We start from the raw sequence: 22,069 nt of genomic DNA, 5'->3' as shown, positions 1-22,069 counted from the left end.
CCTGCACCCATTATAGCTGTTCTGCATTTTCTGTATACACTCCCTCTGTGGTCCCTAAGTTCGTGTCTTGTTTATGTTGCATTCAACAGAGGAAATCAATTTCTAATATTTACACATTAATTTACACCCATTACATAACTGTGTCTCTTTCACCACAATTTAAAGCCCATTTGTCTTTTACACTGGGCCTCCAAACACGCTTTCCCACCTCTGCCAAGATACTAAAACACTCACTTTCCAATCATTTGCACTTCTGAAGAAGATTTACTCTGGACTTGAAACATTAACATTGTTTCTATGTCTCTGAGATGTTGCCAGACTCACTGAGTTCCTTCAAAAATGAAAAGTTACAGAATACATTTTCAATATAGCAAAGATCATTGGATACAGGGAATCTGAAACAAAAACAGTAATTGTTGGACTTACTGGGTGCTTTGAGGAATAGTCACAGAACCCGAAAGATTACCTCTGCTTTCACTCCACAGATGCTGTCATACTTGTCAGTGTCTTCAGCAATTTCTGTTTTTGAACAAGTATCAAACATGCTTGTCAAAGCTGCTCACATGCCCTGTCCAACATGGAGCGCCATACACCGGGAACTGAATGATCACGCAAGGTATACAAATTCATTTGTTCTGAAACTACATAAGGCTGTCATCACCGACACTACAGAGCTCGTAATCATGGTCATGGAGAGAAACAGAGGGAAACACATTCACTTTAAAGAGAAGATGGCATTACCGGAGGGGAAGAGATTCAGGTGAAAACGTTAAATGCTTTTGAGGAATGTGTCAAATTGGATGCATGGCATCATAAAGATACCCTAACAGGATGAGAATTTTTCAAAAAGGAAGTGTTCCCACATCAGAAACCAGGATAGGGCACTGTGTACAGGGGAGAAGGGTGACCGGGTCCCCGTGCAAATTGAGGACAGGCAGCAGAATTATATTGCAGAAATTGCGGCTCAAACTGGGCATTCATGTGATGCCGCACATCATAGCAGCTGGAGTAGCAGCAGCAGTAGTAGAATTATATTCAACCACAATATAATCTCTCAGTTTACCATTACCATAAAACCGATCTCCGGTTCAGTGATGAGTGTGGGTGAACATGCCACGGTCAGAACCATGTGTACCTAAACCTAATGACAATCCATTCAAGCTACCACACTTACGGCTTACATTAACAAACAGCAGAACTAACATCTAATTGATAGCACGCCATGATCCCATGACTGTGACCATTTCTTTTAAAACCAGATATGAATTACTGCTGGCCTGTCTACTCTTAGTCTACTCTTAATCTGTTAGAAAAATCCTTGTTTCTTTTGTTTGAGATGTTTCAATAACTTCCCTCCTATTACCATTTTGTGTACATCATTGATATACTCACTGTGCCTTCCCCTATGAGGAAAGATGTAAAACATGGGTGTAAATTATCTGTCTGTTCCATGTAGCTAATTCTTCAGTCACACCCTCCAATTATCCTCAGTATACTTTCCTATATAATTTCACCTAAGGTCACACATTCATCTTGAACTTTTGTATATGCTCGGAAAAGCTCTTGCTGCTTGTTTTTGTATTTCTTGCCAATTGACTACATCTTGTCTAATCTCCCCTTTTCCTCGCTTTCTAGATTGATACAGCCATATAGCGCACAAACAGACCCTTTGGTCCAACTTGTCCATGCTGACCAGGTTTTCCAAACTAAACTAGTCCCATCTGATTGCATTTTGCCCCGATGCCTCTAAACGTTTCCCATTCATATGTTTGTCCTAATGAGTTTTAAATGTTGTAGCTGTACTTGCACCTCCAACTCATCCTCTGACAGCCCATTCCATATACACACATCACCCTCTTTGTGAAAATATTGACCCTTCGTCCATTTCAAATCTCCCCTCTTTCACCTTAAACCTATTCCTTCTATGGTTGAACTCCCCCATCCCGTGGAAAAGACCTTGGTTTGTCACTCAATTCAAACCTCTCATGATTTTATAAACTTCAAACCCCTCAACCTCCTACGCACTATCTGACACTAACTTCACGAACAAACATTTAAAGATAAGCACTGCAAACTTGAGACAGTATTCAAATGACAGGTAAATAACACAAAGCCCAACCTTCCTAAAGTGATTTTATTTTTCTCCATGTTACAATACTAAGGCAGCAGGAAACTGTTACGAGTACCAATAAGAGGTCAAACACCTGAATTGCTTTGTCCAAACCGTGTGAAAGCGCATCTCTGGCCTCAACCATATAAGAAGGGGAATTCTTGTACCACACAGTCAGCGTCGATCTTTAGCAGAGTGAGATGAAGGCTGTGTATACGTTTTGAAATTTGGATCACAGTGTGAATTGAGTGCAAAGGGGAAGAGGTGTTTTCAATAATGTTTATTCCATGAATGATACTTTCCGGAGTGAGATGTGAGTGGGAGGTGTAAAGCAGCATGAATGGAGAGGCCGAGCCACACTGAGACCAGAGCAAAGTGGCAGCACAAAACGCAGCTTGATGCGACAGCAGAGTAGGTGGACTTGATCAAAGACTTTCAGGTGAAATGGGTTGGGGACCATAATGTGAGAGAATGTACTCTGTAATTTGAGAGGAAGAACCTGGAATCAGGAAGGGGAGATGAGCAGGGAAGAGGATGGTGCAGCAATGGCAGGGTTTTCTGCGGGGTAAATCAGGAAGCACAGCTGAAATTCATGCCTAACGTCAGCTTATGGTCCCTGAAATAAATATTATAGATCTGGCCCTGCACTAATGCTCATCAATAGTATCCTTGAGAGCTTTTGTCAACCATGGGTGGTTCCTCTGCTTACCGAATTCTTATTTTTGAACAGAAACAATAATTACTGAGCGGTTTGGGATATCTGCTTGAATGTCTGCTCATGTATACTCACTGACCTTCCTCTGGGTTTATTTTCCCGTTCCGCTTCAGACCAGATGTGAGGCAGAAATCCTCAATTTAGATGCCCGTTTCATTTCAATCATTCAGGGGAACCTTCCACATGTGGCTGAACACATCATCAGCGGAGGCTGACTCCATTCTCCAAGTTTCTTCATCTCTGTTATTTCTGTTTGATGATGCCACATTCCTGTGACCTGCGTCTAATGTGACCTCATTTTCATTCAAACCAGAAATCCCATAACTCTGGTGGCCAGGGCCTTCATCTGTCACTGTGCCATCCACCACGGTGTTGCCCTCAATCCGTCCCCTCTATCCCAGAACAATGATAGATTCCTTTTTGTCCACACTTCTTCCTGCACTAGAATCCATGTTCACATAATCATCTTACGCCATTTCCACCATCTCCAGCAGGACAGCACCATCAAACACATCTTTCCCTCCCGCCCACTGTCAGTATTTCGCAGGAACCATTCCCTCTCTGTCCCCGCCATCACCCAGAACACTTCCCCACTCCCCCATTCTACCTTCCCATGCAATTGCAGAAGCTGCAACACTTGCTCATTCACCTCTTCCCTCCTCACTGTCCAAGGAACCAAACATACCTTCCACGTGAAGCAGCATTTTATTTGTAAACTTTCAATCTGGTCTCCTATCATTGCTGCTCACAATGCAGTCACTCTATATTGGCGAGACCAAACAGAGATTGCTTTGAGGAACACTCCCACTCCGTCTGTGGAAATAATCTTGACCTTCTCATTGCTTCCCATTTCAATAATCTACCTTGCTCTCATGCTAACATTTCGGCCCTGGGCTGCTGCAATGTTCCAAGGAAGCACAACCCAAGCACGAGTAACAACTCACTTTACACTTTCGTACGTTATATCCTGTAGGAGTTAATGTACAATTTCACAGCTTCACAGTCTGACACCATTATAACTGTTCTGCAGTTTCTGTGCATTCTCCCTCCTGGCCTCCCTACGACCTTGTGTGGTTGAATCTTCTTTATCGTTCACTCAATACAGAGAACCCCTTTTTCCCCATTCACATTTTAAATATTAGGCTACTTCACATGATATTCTCGTTCTTCACGACTAAAAGCATGTTTGTCTTTTGCCACACCCTCTTTTACCCGTCAACCCACTCCCCACATCTGTCAATGGATTATAAAGCTCATTTTTCAGTCCTTTTCACTTCTGAAGAAGTGTCATACTGGACTTGAAACGCTAACTCTGTTTCTCTGTCTCTGCAGATGATACCAGACCTGTTGAGTTTCTCTAGAAATGAATAGGCTCAGAACAAATTTTCAATTAAACAAATAACTATGGATACTGGAAATGAAAATGCAAAAATGGCTGGAGAAAATGGGAGCTTTGTGGGCGGCACGGTGGCGCAGTGGTTAGCACTGCTGCCTCACAGCACCAGAGACCTGGGATCAATTCCCACCTCAAGCGACTGCCTGTGTGGAGTTTGCACATTCTTCCCGTGTCTGCGTGGGTTTCCACGGGGTGCTCCGGGCTCCTCCCACAGTCCAAAACTGTGCAAGTTAGGTGAATTGGCCGAGCTAAATTTCCCGTAGTGTTAGGTGTAGGGTAAATGTAGGAGAATGGGGTCTGGGTGGGTTGTTCTTCGGCGGGTCAGTGTGGATTTGTTGGGCCGAAGGGCCTGTTTCCACACTGTAAATAATCTAACCTAATGTAGAAGGTTCACTGGCCCTGAAAGATTAACTCTCCTTTCACTCCACAAGATGCTGACAGACTTGCTGAGTTTCGTCAGCAATTTCTGTTTTTGAACAAGTTCCACAGACGTGTGTTAAAGCTGCTCAAGCGCCCTGTCCAACACAGAGTGCCGTGCACTGGGAAGAGACTGATAATGCAAGATGCACAAATTTCTTGGTCTGAAACTACATAAGGCTGGCATCTCTGACACTGCAGAGCTCTTAATCATGGTCAGGGAGAGAAACAGAGGGGAACACATTCACATCAAACACAGAAGATGGCATTGGGGGAATGAAAAAGTTTCAGATGCAAACGTTAAGGGGTTTGAGTAAAGTAACAAATTGGAGGCGTGACACCAGGGAGAGCAGAATGAGAATAGGAAAATGGAAATGTTACCACATCAGAAAACAGGTTAAGACACTGAGTACATGGCTGATGGATGAATGGGTCTTGGTGTGAACTGAGGGATAGTCAATAGAATTGAATTGAACATATTGGAGCTCAAAGTGGGCATTCATGTGGTGCGGTAGAATCACAACAGCAGCAGAGTTATAATCAACTACAATCCGTAACATTTTCCCCAGGATAATCCCTTAGCCTACCATTACCATCAAGCTGATCTATGGTTCAGTGATGAGTGCGGGTAAACATGATAGGGTCGGAACCATGTGTACCTAAACCTGATTTCAATCCATTAAAGCTACCGCACTTGACTGGTTACATTCAAAACAGCAGGACTAACATCTGATACAGAGGGCGAAATGATCCCAAGACTAACAGATCAGATCGAAATTGTGCAGTGCTGCCACATCCAGACATAAATGTCGATGGACTTTTAAACAACTCACTGGAGGAGAGGACTCCATAAATATCGCCATCCTATATCACGGGACAGCCCTGTACATTAGTGTAAAATACATGGTTGTATTATCTGCATCATACACAGCCAGAAGTGTTGAGTTGATGATCCACCTCACCCTCGCCATGCTGCCCGCAGAATCACAGATGCCAGTCTTTAATCGATCTGATTCACTGTATGTGACATGAAGAAACAGCTGAACACAGTAAATACGAGAAAGGCAATGGACCCTGACCCCATTCCTGCAATAGGACTGAAGACTTGTGCTGCACAACAAGCCGTGTCCCTGGAAAAGCTGTTTCATTCCAGCTCCAACTCTGACATCTCCCTGGTAATGTGGAAAATTACTCAGCTATGTCCAATTCCATAACAAGGGAACAACTAGAGTCTGACCATTTACCACGCCCTGAGTCCCGTCACGATAGTCACATTGGTGGGAGTTCTTTATGACAGAGCTGTCAAGCAGCACAGAAATAACCAGCTCAGTGTGGTCCCCATGTGGAGATTGTGTTGTTGTGGAAAAGTCACTGGATTACTAATCCAGACCAGGCTAACGCTCTTGCAGCTGGTGGATGTTATAATTAATAAAATATCGAGAAGTAAAACGTGGAGTCATTAACAGTGACCTTGAAGCCAATGTCGATTGTAACCACCAATTTCCTTCCTCAATGTCCTTTCAGGAAGTGAATCCCCATGCTTTCCTGGTCTGGCCTAAACGTGACTCCAGACACACAGACATGTGATAAACTCTTCAATGGTCCCGGAAACGGACGAGCAAGATACTCTATTGTATCAAACTGTTCCAGGGTCTTAAAGGATAAAACTGTACAGATCACCTGGCACCAGCGTCAGTATTGGAACAGGAAATACTACTGTTGACCCTGCAGAGATTTCTTTCCTAACATCTGAGAGCAGGTGGCGGGATTTACAGAGCTTTCCCACAGACTGCACAGAAACATCGGGAAAGGAATAGGTCATTCAACACACTGAGCATCCTCCATTCTAGATCATCGTGAAAATCTCCTAAATTCAGTTTTCCCCACATAGTGTTCGCATCCTTTAGTATGGTTAAACATCGGAATATATAAAATAGGAACTACTGTATTCGCTTTGCTCCATCAATTTTGATCCTTCATTCAATATACAGGCAGTTATCCAGTAAAGGTGTGTTTATTAAACGCAATTCCGCTGCAACACAATTAGTGAATTGTGCCCCTTTCTTTATAAAGCGACCTCCCGTTCACCGTTATGGGAGTCCGTCCCTGGCACCAGCTGAATAGTAAATCCCAGCCTCAGGATTCCTTTGTCTGCCAAATGCACCCTCATTGTGTTCAGCTAAAGCAGGAATATAATCCGCTCTGCAAGCCTTGAAACTGTGCCTGAATGTGGGATTTGTAGTCTACATTTAGAAGGAAATTAATTTCAAACCAGGAGGGGAATATCTTGGAGAGAACTGGAATCCTGCATCGGCATCACGTGGTCAGTCAGCTCGTGCGCTTTCTGAAGATCTTGGTGAGAGGTGCAGGGCTGTCGTCAGTGACTGTAGTGTTAAAGTGTGATATTTACTCTACAAATTCATTGCAATATACGGTTTAAAGATTTATGCAGCCTCTGTTTGGATAGAATGGATGAGGGTTGCTGAGGGATAGACTATAAATCTTTTAAACTGTTTAATCTGTCTTCCCTGTATGTGGGAGTATTGTCGGAACACTGTACTGTTGTTTATGTTTCACCCTCTTTATAAAAGGAGGCAGGAATAAAATAACAGACGGGCTGCATAAAATGTTTGGTGGAGACGTTTCTAGATACCTTTGTGTAATGCTGCTCCAAGTTTGAAATTCCCTGTTATCAAGTCCTTTCTTAACCTTGTGACATCATTCAGAACATTCAAACTGCTGCTCAGGAACAGGGAGAAACAGGAGGTAGTCACTCAACTTCTCGATTCTGAGACACAGGGACAGGAGACAGTCTTTCAACTGTTCGAGATTGGGACACAGGAACAGGAGGAATCACTCAACTGCTCGATACAGGGACACAGGAACAGGAGGTAGTCACTCAACTGCTCGATACAGGGACACAGGTACAGGAGGTCGTCACTCAACTGCTTGAGACTGGGATACAGGGAAATCTGAAGACTAGTGAGGCTCCAGATTTCTGTTTCCCAGGAAGACGAGAAGGTGACTCACTACCCACACGTCTGGGGAGAAAAGGGAAATTGGCTTGTTACTAAAAGAAATATCTGAATAAGTTGCATGAGCGAGCCATTGAATCCTGCTCCAACATTCTTCAAAATCATGACTGATCTGATTGTAATTCCCTCATTCCATTTTACAGAGATTCCCCTCTCTGCAGCCTCTGCTCCATTTGTTGGTCATGTTGCAGATCCAGATACCGTAACTACTGTCACCCTGTTTCATCCAGAGTTGGGTCACCAAAGCCTCTGGTCTTCCTGAATTTCCACAGCAGCTTAAAACACAGCCTCCAGGAAACCATCCCCAGCACTTCCACGAACGTACAAGAGTTAAGTCAAACGTCAGTGAAATGCAAGTGAGAAGCCTGGTCTGAATCACTAACAGTTGTGGGGATTCCTCATGTTACTGAGCACATGAGCAGCAGAGAATGATTAACACAGGCGATCAATGGATAGGCACAGACCAAGTTACAAAGATGTGCCTTAAAACTGCTAAAACCCCACTCTCCAACATGGAGCGCAGGGCAGGACACTGGGTAACACACAGGGACAATACATGCGCACAGACCCACACGGCCACACAGACACATTAGCATCTTTAGGATATAACTAGATAAGTTATACTTAATGATGGGATCAAGGCTTGTTGTGAGAAGGCAGGAGAATTGGCTTGAAAAGCATGTCAGCCATGATCAGTAGCCCAGTAGACTGGATGAGCCAAATGGCCTTGTATTCTGCTCTAATTATTTACGGTCATAAATAATTATGGTCCAACATAATTATATACGGTCTATGGTACATGCATTTGTCTGTGCTTGTGCGCATACTTCTGTGTGTGTCCATATTTTTGTGTCTGAGTTTTTGTGTGTTTGAGTGTGTCTGTGTGTACATGTCTGTGTGTGTGTGTGTTTCAGTGTGCTTGTCTGTGTATGTATCTGTGTGTGTGTGTCTGTGCATGTTTGTGCTCCTCAGTATTTTCAGAAACGGAAATATCAATGTACATTTTTTTTAAATTTCTATTCAGTTTGACATTCATCTTTCCATCATAATTTGAGGAACTTTGTTTTCATCATGAATTTGTTATTTTAACAAATGAAGGAAATCAACCTGACCTATTCCAAGGATGACCCTGACCCAATGTGAGACCTATAACATTGGCCATATCATCAACCTGGTTACACCGAGAATTTGCTGTGACAAATGGAAGAGTGGCAGTAGAAAATAAAACAGTTACCCAACAACCCAAGGAACTCTGGACCAGTGAGCCTGATATCAGTGGTGGGTGAGTTGTTGGAGGGGATTCTGAGGGATAGCCAATTGCATGCATTTTCAAAGGCAAGGATTGATTGGGGATAGTCACCATGGCTTATTGCATGAGAAATCGTGTTGTACGAATTTGACTGAGTTTGTTAAAGAGATGACAAAGCAGATTGATGAAGGCAGTGTTGTAGATGTTTTCCATACAGATTGGAACAAGTTGTTCGACAAGCTTCTGCATATTAGGCAAGTTAGTAAGGTTAGGTTACATGGGAACCAGCGCACCCAAGCCAATTGAATACAAAATTAAATTGAAGGGAGGAGACAGAAGTTTGTAGAGGATTGCTTTTCAGACTGGAGTCCCGTTTTAAGGTACAAGGGGAAATATTTTAGAGGGAGCTTAGACGCAATGTTTTCATACAGAGGGAGGTGTCCATATGGAATTACCTCCCAAAGGAAGTGGTGGAGTGTGGCATCTTGATGGGTATTTGAATAAGGAGTTTTAGAGGAACATGAGACAAATACTCTCAAATCAGATTCGATCATAATGGGATATCTGGTCAGCACTTACACATTTGCATGCTTTATGACTCTATAAGAGGCATGAGCAGAAATTCTAAACAGGCATTTCAAGTGGGAATTCTCTTCCCCACAAGTTTGAGATATCTCTTTGTTTATACTTATTCAACGCTGAGTTAGTTAAATATTGGACAGAGAAGTGATTCTTGGATAATAGCACACAGACAGGAAAATGGAGCTGAGACCACAACTTGATCAGCCACAATCTTAGTCCCTGGTAGAGAAGGCTCAAGTGTCCAATGACCCACTCCTACTCCTCAGTCCCATGTTTCTGTGTTCCATTCAGCCCATCAAACCTGCTATACAGGAGCAATTAGAGGCTACTTACTCCTTTCACAGAAACAGAGGGGACCAGTCAGCCCCTCAAAACTGTCAAACTCAGTTTGGAATGGTTTGGAAAGTGTAATTGGAAAACCGAGGCAGGGCTATGAAAGAGGCTCCTCATCACTCCTAACTGAGCTTCCCCTTTCTGCAACCTGTGCTTCGTTTGTTGGTCACGTTGTAGACCCAGTTTCACTATGAATACAGCCCCCATTCCTCACCCAGAGATGGTCCGGACAATCTGGTAATATTCAATAACAGAGTTTCCAGGAAAATAACAGCCTCTACTTCCCAATAATAGAACGTGAGAAGGCCACAAACAAGGATATGTCATTCATCCACACGCCACCCACCTCCCACCACCCCAACCCACAAGCAGGTCTTCTCCCACAATGAGATCATAATGTCTAATATCCTCTTTCATGTCCAATTCGTGTCAGAGCTCTCAACTCTGACTGGTCAAAAAGCACTCCCTGCCCCACACTGTGGCCTAATGATATGAGCAAAAGACGTGAACACAAGGGCTCAGGGAAGAGTGACCGGCCCTGACATCAAGGCATCATTTTACTAAGGATGGTCTCAAGGAGCCTGAGCAGGATTGCGCTTAATGGGAATGAGTTGTAAACTTCCCTGGTTAGAGTGATTTAAAGCATAAAGCACAATGATTGTGGTTTGGGTACAAAAATCCATGCAGTCCTGGACAAATCTGCAAAAGATCCTCAAGGTAGCTTCCTCAGCACAAACATCTTCAGCTGCTCATAAATGTCTTGCTCACACCATGAGATTATAAGTGAGGGTGTTCACTGAAGATCACACAATATTCAGGAAAAAATGTCCCTTCAGCTCCTGAACTAGTCTGTGTCCATGTGCAGCAAGACCTGGACAACATTCAGGCTTGTGTTGTTGGAAGTATCGGTAACATTCATGTAACAGTGCTGCTGGACACGGCACATTTCCACTGTTAAAATGAGGAGATTATGCAGCGCCTCATGCTAGCTTCACAGGAATATGAGGAAGTCATTCAGCTCAATGATATTATTGGAGAAGTGTAGAGATAGCCCATTTAATGTCTCCAACCAATTACACAGGAAGAGAAGGAGTCACGTGTTATGGACGACAGCAGAGCTCCTAAAAAATATTTGAAGGCGTAGGCCTAGACTCTTCTAATAATTAAGTGTTCTGATACAGTAATATCTCATAAACATGTACTTGGCAAAAAGGAAAGATCAGACAAAGATTCTCAGATGCAGATCTCCAATTGAGGAGGGAAAACAAATCAAGTGAAAATTTAGGCAGAGTTGCAGCCAAGAGACTTCCACTGAAGCTTCCAACTCTGTGGTGACCCCAATAGCTTCTGATGTTACTGAGAAACCAAAACACTTGCTGTAAGGTGGCTGCCTGTACTGCACACAGTATTCTATCTATGGCCTAACCAATGACATGTTTAACTCATGTTATGTCGCCTCAATGAATGAACACTATGCCGACAGTCCCGTGTGATTTCTTAACTGGCTATTACACACTGTCCAGTCACATTAAGGAATGTGTGGAGAAAACCCTCTGACCACCCTAGTGTTGTGCTATCCATTGAATTCTCCCCTGTCTGGTTCCTTCTTCCAAAGTGCATCATCTCATATTTATCAGGGTTCCATTCCATCTGTCATTGATCTGACCATCTGACCGTTCTACCAGTACCTTGCTGTAACATAAGGCCTTCCTCCTCACTGCCGACCACCTGGCCAATCTTTGTGTCAAACACGAAATTACATATTACGCTCAGCCCCCACCCCCCACCACCCCCTCCACATTCACATTTGCATCATTTATGAATACCACAAATAATTTGATACACTGCATTGCTCGCTGTGGGACTGCTCGCTCAGTAACTTGGGACCACATAGCTGTTCTCCAGTCCTCTACCACCTCCTTGTATGGTCAGATTCAACTGAAACATTTAGGTCAGGACATTTCCTCTCTTCTCTCTAACAGAATCCTGCGATACAACTCATCTGGACTTTACATCATCCAAAGCCATCAATCCCAACTTGCATCTTATATCAAACTGTTCGAGAACTTCCCAGTCCATCTTCTTGAATTCTGTACCTGCATCTTCCTTAACCTAACTAAAACAGATGTGAAGCTCTCATGTCACAGGCTATCAATATCTCCCAGTTTCACATACTGATTACACCCTTGGTTTCGAAATGGGTCCTAATTTTTCCCTGGTTATTATGTTCAGTATGATGTTTTTGTAGAACATCTTGGCTTCCCCCTAACTTTGCCTGCTGCACTTCTCCATGCCGTTGTATTAGTTAGTCTGCTGTGGGTGAATTTTCTAAGTTTCCCTCACATCACTTATTCTTTGAAACAGTACAGAACACAAATATAATCTCCATCCACACTGCATGCAATCTGTGCAACTCCAGCATGTTATAGAAAAACATCTGCTGGAAGCTTCTCGAGCTCTGCGGAAGGATCCATCGGCTCTGATCTACAAAGGATCTAAGACCTTTCTACGGCTGTGATCCGCAAGAGGCAAGCCTTTGGCCAGGCAAAAAGGAGGCTGAGGGATTTGAATATTCTGTACTTGGTAAGATATCCAGCAACGTTACGTTTCAACCATGGAGGGTCTGTGTTTAATTTTCACTCACGAGAAAACGCAACGGACTTCCGGCACACATTAAAATAGATTGCTGGTTCAAATAATATGGACAAATGTGTTCCCTTTGTTTTCTCTGGGCATTACCTGGTTTACCTCATTTTGGGGTTTTTTTTAGTATGTGGAGGTCCCATTTTTCCTTTTTCTGTCTCCTCCTTTCTTCCTCTCCTCCCATTATCCTTTGTTTTTCGATCATTTGCTTTTCGTTTCTCTCTCTTAGTATGGAATAGGAAAGGGGGTTGGGGAGGTCGGGTGGTGACATTTTCTTTCACCAGGACTGCCTCGGGTGAAGGTATGGATGGGACGGGGCTGAATGCCCACTTTGAATTTTCTTGTTGTAAGACCCGTGTAACGTTTTTCAACTTTGTTTTGTCTTGGTTTGGAGCGGCCTCAGCTAGGAGGAGCCATGGGGGATTAGTGGTAGTATGAGCGTCCCCTGTGGGCAAGGGGGAAAGTCTCTTCTTATTGTGTTCCATGTTGGTTCATTGTAGAAGTAGTTGTTAGAGGTTTTGATTTGGTTGTTTATGTCGTTATATTTTCATGTTTATACGAACTGTTTCCAGCTTTCACTTGGCGCCCTAGTGGGTCATGGGCTGTATCGGATGGTTATGGATAACCGCTTGTTTAAATGGTGCACCTGGAATGTTAAAGGGAGCCATTCACTGATTAAAAGAACGAATATAGAAGTAAATGAAATGTTTGATGTAGCCTTGCTGCAGGAAACACATCTAACCGATAAGGAGCATTTACACTTACAGCAGGGAAGGTTCAGACGGGTGTTTGTTTATCCTTTAATTCAACAAGTTAGGAGTAGCTATCGTCATTCATAAGAACTTTCCACTTCAGTTGTTTGACCAAAATAAGAATGAATGTGGGTGGTCTCCGATCCTTAAAGCTTTAATACATCGAGAGGAATACTGGACCTTGAATAATATTGCAACCAGCACACCCCCTCAAATTTCACTTAGATGCGCTCACAAGGTCATACAATTAAGGGGAGACTTTCATTGATGTATAGACCCCGAGGTGGATAGGATGTCGAGGGGTCTCGCGGGTATTTCCCCGCCACCCAGGCAGCTGAAGGACCTGAACTGGTAGCTGGGTTGGTGGATGTGTGAGATGTCTTCACCCTGAAGATCGGGGCTTCACCTTTTTTCTAACCCACATAAATGCTATACTAGGATTGACATGTTTTTTGCCCCATTGGTCTTTTTAAATTCGGTGCTGTCCTGTAGAATTGGGAACGTAGCCATTTCTGATCATGTGGCAGTGTACATGGAGCTCAAGGATGGTGGTGATGGGACAGGCTCACGGCACTGGCACGGGAATCCTTTCCTCCTGAAAAATAGCAAATTCATTGAGTATTTTTCGGGGGAATTTGAATTTTTTTGAAACATTAACTTGTGTATGGCCAGTAATCCGACGGTGCTCTGGGGGACTGCCAAAGCCTATACAAGGGATTTGATTATTTCTTACACAGCGACTCAGAAGTGGCAGAAGAGAGAGCAGCAGCGTATGCTTGAGGCTCGGCTAAAGAGAGCTGAGACACCATATTTTGTCAGACCGTCCATAACTGAATTGCAGCAGATTACAGCCCTCTGGACTGCTCTGAATGCTGCACTTGCCCAGACAGCAAAGAGAGAGATTTTGTTAGCAAAACAGAAGTTATCACTCGCGATCCCAAAAAAAATTAATGAAGCGTTCAGGAAGTTCTACTCTGGGTTGTTCCAGTCAGCGGGCTGGGAGGACTGATTGGCGACGATGGAGTCCTTTATTAAGACCTTGGACCTCCCAGGTGTAAGTTCATAGCAGCCGTCTCTTTACATTTCCCCTCTGACAATCCGAGAGATGCAGGAGACAGTGAGGCAGCTCCAGAGTGGTAAAGCCCCCGGCCCAGACGTATTTTCGGAGTGAGATTTAGAAGGAGTTCATAGACATGCTGGCTGGGCCAATGTCTATTATGTACAATTATTCGTACAGTCAGGACTGCCTCTCATCCTCTCTGAGAGAAGGAAATATTTATCTTATTCTCAAGAGGGGGAAAGTCCCAGAGGATTGCACTTTGTATATGTCTATATCATTATTAAATGTGGAATTTAACATTTTGTCGAAAATGCTGGCTTTGAAGATCCATTGCGAAAGAGCTGAAAATGTGTTGCTGGCAAAATGCAGCAGGTCAGGCAGCATCCAAGGAGCAGAAGAAGGGCTCATGCCTGAAACGTCGATTCTTCTGCTCCTTGGATGCTGCCTGACCTGCTGCGCTTTTCCAGCAATACATTTTCAGCTCTGATCTCCAGCATCTGCAGTCCTCACTTTCTCCATTGTGAAGGAGGACCACTCTTTAAGCAGATGGCGTTCCTCTCTTTCGAACAAACCCAATGATATCTGTGTCCTGTTTAATATGAATGATTAATTTATTTCGATCTTTTTTAGGGTATAAAATCAATTTTATGAAATCGGAGGTCATTCCTATTGGGGGTCTTATTGGAGTACCCGACCTTGGGGTGAAATCTGATTCCCTTCCAGACAAGGAGGTTTAGGTATTGTTATTATCCAAGCCTTCGATCAATTACATAAAGCTAACTTCGTGCAGTTGCTAGAGAAGATAAGACAGAATCTTCCTGTTTGGGTTAGCTCTGGTTACAATGAATGTCCTTCCTTGTTTATGATACCCCATGCCAATGCTCCCTTTGACGCTGCCCAGACAGGGGCTGTGGAGGCTTAACAGTTGGCTTTGATCTTTCATCTGGTGTCACAGATGGCCTCTTATTAAGCTGGACAAATTGCACCTTCCACAGTAAATGGGGGCGTGTTGATTTTCCAGACGTTAAGAAATACCAACGAAATTCCTTGCTATCCGATGTGGCTGATTGGGGTTGTCAGGACCCATGGTCAATTTGGCTCGACATCCAGGCCTTCCAGGCAAAACGTCCCCTCATTATTAATCTGCTGTTCATGGAAAATGTGAGGACTGTTATGGAGAATTACAGAAACCGATTGTCCTTAACACAGTGAAAGCATGGAGAATGGTGTGACAAGTTGAGGGCACTTTACAAAACAAAAACTTTGGCTTTCACTCCCATTGTAGGATTTGTAGGATTCCAGCTGGGATTGATGGATTCTGGCTTTCGGCTCTGGGAGTCCAGATAAGTTTCTTTTTGGGAGAACTTTTTGACGGGGAGGTCATGATGAATTTTGAGCAGCTGAGCCAGGAATATGAGATATTTGAGAGGGACCTCTTTTGTTACTTTCAGCTTCAGGACTTTATACAGAAAAAGTCTATATTAATGGTTCGTCTCTGTACGTCAGGTGTGGAGACGAGAGTGCTTCAGAGTACGGGCACTCTCTCGGTCAGCGCCTTCTGTCATTTATTAGGAGGTAGTGTCTCGAAGGATATTGACCCTGTTACACCAGAACAGGAAGAGGCTATTCAGACCCCTGGAGCCGATATACAGTTACGGGAGGAGGCCAGTCAGCTCCTCGAGTCGATAACACTGGGCCCAGAGAAGTCCATGCACACCAGTACCCTGTTATGCAGCAACAGGCTGAGTGAAGCAACAAAATACAGTGAGATGGAAAAAATATGGGTCATTTTCTGTTTGGCAAAATTCAACTTTTAGGAAACCATATGTCTTGGTCTACAGGCCCCAACTATTTACAATCTATAGTCTTACGTACTAGAGAGGATAGAACATGTTACAACCAAATTAACAGATGACTCTAACTCAGGTGGGAAATTGCAATAAAGACGGAAGAAGTTAGTAAATATATATGGATAGGTTGGGGCAACATTTGACAGAAGAAACTGAACAACGAAAAGTATGAGTGTATCCATTTGGATCAGTGCAGCAGAAAGGCAATTTATTATCCAAATAGAGAGAGACTTCAGAATGATTATGTACAGAGGGATCTGGCTGTCCGCGTCCATACTATAGAATACTCTGCTGTAGGTAGAGCAGATAATGAGAAAGGCAAGTGCAACTTTGGCATTTATTTCTAAAACAATGGATTATAAAGGATGGGAGATGTGAAATCGCAACTGAGTACTGTGTGCAGTCTTGGTGTCCTGACTGTAGGAGGGATGTATTTGCCATGGAGGCAGTTCAGAAGTGGTTTACTCGATTTACTCCAGAGATGAGGAGATTGTCCTCTGAAGAGAGATTGAGCAGTTCAGGCCAACACTGCCACCAGTATAGAAAAATGAGAGGAGATGTCAGAGGTCTGGACGATGTTAAAGGTGATTTACAATGTAGATGTGAAGTGGATATTTCCTCATGTGGGACAATCTCGAACGATCCTAAAACCATAGTTTTAGGATGAGGTGGGGGAGAAATGAAACAGGGGTGAGGAGAAAATACTTCTATCACAGGGTTAGGAATCTGTGTAATTCACTGCCCGAGAGTGCAGTAGGTGCTGGGATATTGAGTAAGTGAAGGAATATGGAGAGCGGACAGGAACGTGGAACTGAGGCCGCAATGACATCAGCTAAGATTGTATTCAATGTTGGAAGAGGCCTGAGGGGCTGGATTGCCGAACTGCTGCTCCTCGTTCTTATTCAGCGCTTTGAATGTGTTACACATAAATGGGGGAGGACTGGTTATCGGACGGGAAGCAGGCACTCTAGAAAAATCAAACTTAGTCAGTTTGACAGAACGTCACGAGTGGAGTCACACAGTGACCACTGCTGGGTCCCCAGCTCTTTTCAATCTGTATCAATGATCAGGAGCAGTGGAACAAATGTACTGTAACTATGCATGCCGATTAAACTGAGATAAACAGGAAACTAAATTATCAAGGGAAGGTGGAGAGTCTGTAATTGGATATGGACAGGTGAAGTCAATGGATAAAAGTTTAGCAAATGGGATTTAAGATAATCTGTCATTTTCTTTAGGAAGAATGGTACGTTACTGAAGAATGGTATGTTACTGAAACGAAAAAAACTACAGGACGTAGTGATGTCGTGTGTACTGGAGGGTTCATTCTGACCCGATCAGACACGGGAAGTGTTGCTCCATCTTCCTAATGTTCCCAGGGACCCCATTGCTCTCAACCACCATATATATCCTCCGTCTCCAAATGGTGTTGTTGACGTTGGCATACTGGGAGATGATGGATCTGTCACCCACTCCTGCCTGGAAAGTTCGGAATCATAGAAGCTGAGTGAAACAGTGACCCCGGCAGCACCGTCCTCCCCCTGGTGTGAAGATGCAGGTCGTGTTGAAGGAAGTGACACCGCTCTGTGACCAGCTCCTTGCTTAATCAGGGTCCCCTCACACTCTGCTCCTGTGTTAAATGTAACTTGGGAAGCTGTTCCTGGAAAACCCGGTGTGGATACAGCCGATCCCTTTCCCCAAGGACACTCACTCCGTGGTTTCAGATCTTCCTCTCTGTGCAGGCTCTGCTCCATTTGGTGTTCATCTTACAGACGCAGGTGTTGTAACTACAGTCCCCATGGTCCATCCAGGGTTGGGTCACCTGAATGTCTGAGGCAGCTCACAGCACAACCTCTAGCAAACCATCCCCAGCACGTCCACTAACGGTGACACGGCGGCACGGTGGCACAGTGGTTAGCACTGCTGCCTCACAGCACCAGAGACCCGGGTTCAATTCCCGCCTCAGGCGACTGACTGTGTGGAGTTTGCACGTTCTCCCCGTGTCTGCGTGGGTTTCCTCCGGGTGCTCCGGTTTCCTCCCACAGTCCAAAGATGTGCAGGTCAGGTGAATTGGCCATGCTAAAATTGCCCGTAGTGTTAGTTAAGGGGTAGATGTAGATGTAGATGTAGATGTAGGGGTATGGGTGGGTTGCGATTCGGCGGGGCGGTGTGGACTTGTTGGGCCGAAGGGCCTGTTTCCACACTGTAAGTAATCTAATCTAATCTAACTTTTCAATAACAGGAGTCAGTCAGAAGACCCTCAGCTCCAAGTGAGGTGCCTGCTCTTTGACAATAATACTCGAGAGGTTTACTCGTGTTACTAACTACACAATCATCTGAGAGGGACAAGCACAGGTGTTCAGTGGACACGCACAGACCAAGGATCAAAGACATGCCTAAAGCTGCTGGAACCCCTGTCCAACATGGGGCACCACATGGGGCACACCGGGAAGTGAGCAGCAACCCAGCACACACACACGCCTGTCCATGGATCACCACATGGGGCACACCGGGAAGTGAACAGCAGCCAAACACACCCCTGTCCAACATGGATCACCACATGGGACACACCGGGAAGTGAACAGCAGCCCAGTACATACACACACCCCTGTCCATGGATCACCACATGGGGCACACTAGGAAGTGAGCAACAGCCCAGCACACACCTCCCTGTCTATGGATGCCACATGGGGCACACCAGGAAGTGAGCAACAGCCCAGCACACACACCCCTGTCTATGGAGCACCACATGGAACACATTGGGATGTGAACAGCAGTCTGACACATACCATTTCATTGTTTCTGAGCTTCGCAATGCCAGCTCTCGATACACTAGGGATCCAAATGGGACCCACAGCCGGGATGTACAGGAGACCACGAGCCATACGTTTTGCACATTGTTTCTGAGCTTCATAATGATTTCCCCGGGATTCCAGGGATATGAGCACCAACGGCCAGGTTAAGGTACAGAAGGACGGATATTCATGTTATAATTGGATGATGACTTGATCGACAAGTTCAGTAAACGTGGCTCTTCTCAGACAAATGGGATAAACTGGATGAGTAGTACTTTCTTAAGTCCAATAATAAAAATAAGAATATAAAGTAAATGTGCTGACAAATCAGATGAAATCAACGTCGCAGAATCAGACACTATAATCCAGATGATATATCTGTGCAGCATGTAGCAGTGTTCAGACCAGGCTAGCGTACTGCACAATGCAACCCAGCAATCTGTGCAGACCACACCAGTCCATGAACTGCCTCTCCAGCACTGGGGGCTATGCTGTGAACAGCCGTAAATTGTTATGTAAGTCAGGAGCATTTACCCTCCCAGCATGTACAGCAGTGTACCCCACCCCAGTACATTGATCTGTAAACCAGGAGCAGTTACCCTCCCAGCATGTAGAGCTGTGTACACTGCCCCAGTGCATTGTTCAGTCACACTGTGTTAGATCACTGCCCAGCGAGGGGAAACCTGCAGCCCATGCTGGAAGTGACAGGATGTGCAGCTCCAATCCATTTGCAGCTCCATATCTCCATTGTATCAATGGATGTAGAATATCTCAAGAGGAAGGAGGAAAATGACTTAGGGTTAACTAGGCAAGGATCAGACAAGGCTCCAGAGGGTTACAAGGTAGTCAGGAAGGAAGTGAAGAATAATCTCAGGAGAGCGAGAAGCGGGCATGAAAAAGACTTGTTGAGTAGGATTAAGGTAAAACTTAAGATGTTCTATACTTTTGTGAGGAACAAGTTGATGGATTTAGTGAGGGTCGGGCTCATCAGGATAGTGGAGGGAACTTGCGCCAGGAGTCAGAGGAGATAGGGGAACATGCAACATAGCGCAGTACTACAGCGCAGTACAGGCCCTTCGGCCCTCGATGTTGAGCTGACCTGTCATACCAATCTGAAGCCTATCTAACTTAACTATTCCATGTACATCCATATGCTTGTCCAATGACGACATAAATGAACTTAAAGTTGGCGAATCTACTACTGTTGCAGGCAAAGCATTCCACAGCTCTATCTTTAGGTCTTTCCTAGCTACCTTGTAACCCTCAAGCCCCCCAACTAAGCCTTCACATCCCATCCTAACATAAGTCGCCGTCTTCCCCTTGACCAGAGATTCCACTTCATTCATAAACCATGGCTCCCTCAGTCTACAGCTTCCTCCCTGCCTGACAGGTACATACATATCTAGGACACACAGTAGCTTTTCCTTGAATATGCTCCACATTTCTAACGTGCCCATCCCCTGCAGTTTCCTTCCCCATCATATGCTTCCTGAAACTTGCCTAATGGCATTGTAATTGCCTTTCCCTCAGCTATAACTCTTGCCCAGTGTATACACCTATCCTTTTCTATCACTGAAGTAAACATAACAGAATTGTGATCGCTATCACCAAAGTGCTCACCTCCTTCCAAGGCTAACACCTGACCAGGCTCATTACCCAGTATCAAAACTAATGTGGCTTTGCCCCTTGTTTGCCTGTCTATATACTGTGTCAGGAAGACCTCCTGCACACACTGGACAAAATCTGACCCGTCTATAGTACTCGTACTATAGTGTTCCCGTTCAGTATTTCAAAAGTTGAAGTTCCCTATTACATCCACCCTATCTCTGTCACTCCTATCGAGAATCATCTTAGCTATCCTTTCCTCTACATCTCTGGAACTATTCGGAGGCCGAAAGAAAAGTCCCAACAGGGTGACCTCTCTTTTCCTGTTTCTAACTTCAGCCCATACTACCTCAGTTTACGAGTCCTCAAACATCCTTTCTGCAACTGCAATACTGTCCTTGACAAAAAATGTAACATCTCCCCCTCTTTAACCATCTTCTCTGTTCTTACTGAAACATCTAAATCCTGGAACCTGCAACAATTATTCCTGTCACTGCTCTAACCATGTCTCCAAAATGGCCTCAATGTTGAAGTCCCAAGTACCAACCCATGCTACAAGTTCACCCACATTATTCCGGATGCTCCTGGCGTTGAAGTAGACACACTTCAAACCAACTTCTTGCTTGCCGGTGCCATCTTGCGTCCCTGAAACTTGATTGTAGCCCTCCCTACTCTCAACCCTTTCTATACTTGAACTACAATTTTGGTTCCCATCCCCCTGCTGGATTAGTTTATACCCACCCCAATAGCCTTAGTGAATTCCACTCCCCCTCAGGAGATTGGTACCCCTCTAGTTCAGATGAAGACCATCCTGCTTGGAGAGGTTCCACCTACCCCAGAAAGAGCCCCAATTATCCAAGAATCCAAAACACTCCCTCCTGCACCATTCCTGCAGCCACGTGTTTACTTTTTCTCTCTCCCTATTCCTTGCCTCACTAGCACGTGGCACGGGCAAGAAACCAGAGCCAACAACTCTGATCGTCCTAGCTCTGAGCTTTCATGCTAGCTCCCTGAATTTCTGCCTTTAATCCCCACCTCTCTTCCTACCTATGTCATTGGTGCCTATGTGGACCACGACTTGGGTCTGCTCCCTCTCCCCCTTAAGGATCCCAAAAACACGATCACGAACTCTGGCACCTGGGAGGCAACACACCACCGTGAGTCTCTCTCGTCCCCACAGACCCTCCTATCTGTCCCCCAAACTATGGAGTCCCCAATGACTACTGCTCTGCTCCTCTTCCCTTTTCCCTTCTGAGCAGAAGGGACAGACGCTGTGCCAGATCCCTCTACACTACTACTTTCCCCTGGTCAGTCCCCCCATCGTATCCAAAATGGTACATTTATTGTTGAGGTGAATGGCCACAGGGGATCCCTGCAATGCCTGCCGGTTCCCTTTCCGTCCCCTGACTGTAACCCATTTACTTTTTTCTAGTACCTGAGGAGTGACGACCTCCCTGTAACTCCTCTCAATAACCCCCTCTGCCACCCGAATGATCCGAAGTTCCAGCTCCAGTTCCCTAACGCGGT

Source organism: Chiloscyllium punctatum, unplaced genomic scaffold (assembly GCF_047496795.1).
Source record: "Chiloscyllium punctatum isolate Juve2018m unplaced genomic scaffold, sChiPun1.3 scaffold_255, whole genome shotgun sequence".
NCBI lineage: Eukaryota > Metazoa > Chordata > Chondrichthyes > Orectolobiformes > Hemiscylliidae > Chiloscyllium > Chiloscyllium punctatum.
The sequence above is the reverse complement of the archived record's forward strand: the minus strand, read 5'-3'. Positions refer to the sequence as shown.